Source organism: Apium graveolens, chromosome 5 (assembly GCF_009905375.1).
Source record: "Apium graveolens cultivar Ventura chromosome 5, ASM990537v1, whole genome shotgun sequence".
NCBI classification, from domain to species: domain Eukaryota; kingdom Viridiplantae; phylum Streptophyta; class Magnoliopsida; order Apiales; family Apiaceae; genus Apium; species Apium graveolens.
Window position 1 is genome coordinate 255813914 of NC_133651.1, and position 4751 is coordinate 255818664.

Consider the following 4751-nt stretch of genomic DNA (forward strand, 5'->3'; position numbering starts at 1 on the left):
GTTAATTTGTTTCGATACTTTAGTTTGTGGTGATTGTATGATAACCTAGTATTGGTTGTGCTTATTCGTCTTATGAGCATCACGAACTTATAAGATAGCGTGTTAATCACTAATGAAGCGAAAGTGAATTTAGGGGTTTAGAACTTGCCATGCTAGCATAGGTTCATGTATTTGATATGCATGATTCGTAGGTAATTTTAACCATCTTACTTGCCCTATGTAATCATGATAGATAACTTGTGCGTTAAACCGTTATGTTGTCAAATTCTATAAACAGATAAGGTCTCAATATAATTGGTGTCTATTCAGCTTCTATCTCTTTTGTGGATGTCTGGTAGTAGGGTATTCATATAACGAAAGTTGGCGTTTACTAGTTTCTTGTTGCCTGATTAGTGTCATCACCATTGCATGCTAAGGTTAAGAACAAAAAGGCTATTGAATAAAGTAGTAATGAACTTAAAATCCCATGTTTGTGTCATATAGTAAAATAATCCTTTTAATCTCTTAGTTAATGTTCTTTAGTATAATCACTTAGTTAATCGTAGTTATAAACAACTTCAAATTGTGATTCGTCTTAGCATTGAATAATAACCATACCATTGTTGCATAAGTACATTGATTGAAATTAACTTAAAGGAGTCTCTGTGGGAATGAACTAGAAATAATTCTAAATTACTTGCGATCGCGTATACTTGCGTGAATATTAGCGTGTGTTTTCGTCCTAACAAGTTTTTGGCGCCGCTGCCGGGGACTCAGGGTTAATTTTTAGTTTATGTGTTTGTCATCAGTGGTCGTTAAAGTTCATTGACTAGGACATTGTTACTTACTTATTTCCTTGTCGTGTTTTAGGTACTCTAGCAAGTGTGTATGCATACACGTTCTCGGTCTCGTAAGAGAACACTAAATAAAGCTGAGGAAGAAGTTGTAGTAGCTAAGGAAGTTTTTGAAGAAGTTCTTGTCGAGGAGAAAGTTGAAGATGAAGCTTTTATTGCAATGGGATAACCAGAAGCGAACACGAAGGCTTTGATGGATTACTCTCAACCGAAGATCAATGATATTCAGTCTAGCATTGTCCGGCCAGCCATCTCGGCTAACACCTTGGAGATCAAGTCGAGCATGATTTAGATGATACAGAACTCAGTTCAGTTTAGGGGTTCTCCGACAAAAGACCCCAACATGCACATCAGAGATTTCATCGAGATCTGCGACACTTTCAAGTTCAATGGAGTTTCTAAAGATGTTATTAAGTTGAGGCTTTTCCCATTCTCTCTGCGGGATAAAGCTAAGTGCTGGTTACATTCTCTACCCAGGGTCTATCACCAAATGGGAGGATCTTGCTCAAAAGTTCCTAACTAAATTCTTCCCTATGGCGAAGACTGCTGCAATCAGAAATGCACTTACTCAATTTTCTCAGCAATCTGGAGAATCTTTATGTGAGGCTTGGGGTCTCTACAAAGAGATGCTTAGAAAATGTCCTCACCATGGGATGCCTGACTAGATGATCATTAACTGCTTTTATAATGGATTGGGTGCTACTTCTAGACCCATGCTTGATGCAGCATCAGGAGGAGCCTTATGGGCTAAAAGCTACGATGAAGCTTATGCATTGATTGAACTGATGGCTGCTAATGAATACCAGAATCCTACTCAAAGACTACCTCAGGTCAATGTAGCATGAATTCTGGAAGTGGACGAAGCTACTGCTATAGCTGCTCAGCTTAAGGCTTTAACGATGAAGGTGGATTCTTTTGCTAATTATGGAGTTAATCAGATCACTAGTGTCTGTGAGCTTTGTGCTGGTACCCATGAGACAGCGCAGTGTGCTATTTCAAGTGAATTAGCTCAGTTCGTGAGCAACTTTTAGAGGTCACATTAGCCTGTTCCAACCACTTATCATCCCAACAACCGTAATCATCCTAACTTCAGCTGGAGCAATACTCAGAATGCGGTTCAGCAGCCTTATCAGCAGGTTGCAACGAAGCAATACAACCCTCCTGGTTTTCAGCAACCATAATATGCACCAAGATAACAACTCCAGCTGCAATAGTTTAATGAAAAATCTGATTTGGAGGAGTTGAGGCTCAGGTGCAATAGCCAATCGGTTTCTATCAAGACCTTGGAGAATCAAATTGGGCAAATTGCCAATGCCTTGCTAAATCGTCAACCTGATACACTCCCTAGTGACACTAAAGTGCCAGGAAAGAGGGAAGCTAAGGAGCAGGTGAAGGCAATTACATTAAGGTTTGGGAAGGTTTCAACTCCTGGAAAATTTCAAGTTTCGGAAGATGAAGTTGTGGCTGAGGAAGAAGTGCAGAAGAAAGCAGAAGTGGAGCCAAGGAAGACTACTGTGGAACACACTCCTCCTTAGGGCAATATAAGGGAGAAATAAATCTATCCTCCACCTTCTTTTTCTAAGAGGCTACAGAAGAAAAAGTTGGATAAACAGTTTGAGAAGTTTCTGGAGGTGTTCAAGAAACTTCATATCAACATACCTTTCACTGAAGCTCTTGAACAGATGCCTAGTTATACAAAGTTTATGAAAGGTATATTCTCTCAAAAAGTGAATATTGATGACTTAGAGACAGTTGCTCTCACGGAGGAATGCAGTGTTGTGCTACAACAGAAGTTGCCTCTGAAGCTTAAAGATTCGGGAAGCTTCACTATTCCTTATACCATTGGAAAAGTGTCATTTGACAAATGCTTATGTGACTTGGGAGCGAGCATCAATCTGATTCCCTTGTCAATCTTCAAGAAGTTGGACTTACCTGATCCAAAGCCTACTTCTATGACCTTGTAGTTGGCCGATCATTCTATTATATATCCACGAGGCATTGTGGAGGATGTTTTGGTCAAGGTGGATAAACTCATATTTTCTGTTAATTTTGTCATTCTTGATTTCGAGGAGGATAAGAAGATTCCCATAATCTTGGGAAGACCATTCTTGGCTATTGGTAGAACCTTGATTGATGTGTAGAAGGGTGAGCTTACTATGCGAGTGCTGGATCAGGATGTGACGTTCAATGTTTTTAATGCCATGAAATTCCCTACTAAGAATGAGGAGTGCTTAACAGTGGAGTTGGTCGTTCTGTGGTTACTTCAGAACTTGATCAAATATTAAGGTCTGATGCCTTAGAGAAGGCCTTGTTGTGGAATTCAGATAGAGAAGTTGACGAAGGTGATGAACAGTTGTAATGTCTGAATGCTTCTCCTTGGAAGCGAAGGCTAGATATGCCCTTTGAATCTCTTGGATTGGAGGAGTTGAACAAATCTCCAAAGCGCCTCAAGCCATCTATTGAGGAAGCTCCTACACTTGAGCTTAAACCATTGCCTGAACACTTAAGGTATGCTTTTTTAGGTGATGCATCTACTTCTCCTGTTATTATTGCATCTGACCTTTCAGGTAGTGATGAGGAAAAGCTCTTAAGAATTCTGAGAGAGTTCAAGTCGGTAATTGGATGGACTATAGCAGATATTAAGGGAATAAAACCTTCTTATTATATGCATAAAATTCTGCTAGAGGAAGGTAGCAAACCTACTGTTGAGCAATAAAGAAGGCTTAATCCCATCATGAAAGAATTTGTGAAGAAAGAAATCCTCAAATGGCTAGATGCAGGGATTATCTAATCCCATTTCTGACAGTTCTTGGGTGAGTCTAGTTCAGTGTGTGCCGAAAAAAGGAGGCATCATCATTGTTGCTAATGAAAAGAATGAGCTCATTCCCACTCGAACAGTCATGGGGTGGAGAGTTTGCATGGATTATAGGAAGCTGAACAAGGCCACAAGGAAGGATCACTACTACTATCTTTTGGATGGCTATTCGGGTTATAATCAGATTTTTATTGCTCCATAAGATCAGGAAAAGACTACCTTCACTTGTCCGTTTGGTACTCTTGCCTTCAGAAGAGTTTCTTTTGGGTTATGTGGTGCACCTGCCACATTTCAGAGATGCATGATGGCTATCTTCTCTGACATGATTGGTCAGAATATGGAGGTGTTCATGGGCAATTTCTCTGAGTTCGGTGATTCTTTCAATGAGTGCTTGTAGAATCTTGGCGTAGTTCTTAAAAGGTGTGTTGAGACTAATCTGGTTCTCAACCGAGAGAAATGTCACTTTATGATGCAACATGGCATTATTCTTGGGCACAAGGTCTCTAGTAAAGGTCTTGAGGTGGATAAAGCCAATATGGGGGTCATTGAAAACCTTCCTCCACCAATTTCTGTTAAGGGAGTCCGCAGCTTTTTTGGTCATGCGGGTTTCTATAGGCGTTTCATCAAGGAATTTTCAAAAATCTCTAAACCTTTGTGCAATCTTCTAGAGAAAGATGTCCCTTTCAAGTTTGATGACGAGTGTCTTGCTGCTTTTGAGATCCTAAAAAAGAGTTTGATCACGGTACCGGTCATAACTGCACCTAATTGGGATAACCTTTTGAGATGATGTGCGATGTAAGTGACTATACAGTTGGAGCAGTTCTTGGGCAGAGAAAGAACAACATATTTCATGTGGTATACTATGCTAGTAAGACCCTCAATGGTGCTCAACTAAATTATACTACTACTGAAAAAGAACTCTTAGCCATTGTCTACGGTTTTGAGAAGCTTCGATCTTATTTGCTTGGGACGAAGGTGACAGTTTTCACTAATCACGCTGCAATTCGATATCTCGTCTCGAAGAAGGCCTCGAAGCCTAGACTTATTCGATGGGTTCTTTTACTTCAGGAATTTGAGTTGGAGATCAAGGACAGAAAGGGTAC

At 40.0% G+C, this 4751-nt stretch overlaps 1 non-coding gene across 1 annotated transcript; it reads right to left on the reverse strand.

Annotated features, from left to right (window-relative positions):
* Positions 1-1381: 1381 nt before the first annotated feature.
* Positions 1382-1488, reverse strand: LOC141663452 (small nucleolar RNA R71). Its single transcript, XR_012551522.1, has one exon. It is a non-coding gene; the product is annotated as a small nucleolar RNA R71 (small nucleolar RNA).
* Positions 1489-4751: the final 3263 nt, after the last annotated feature.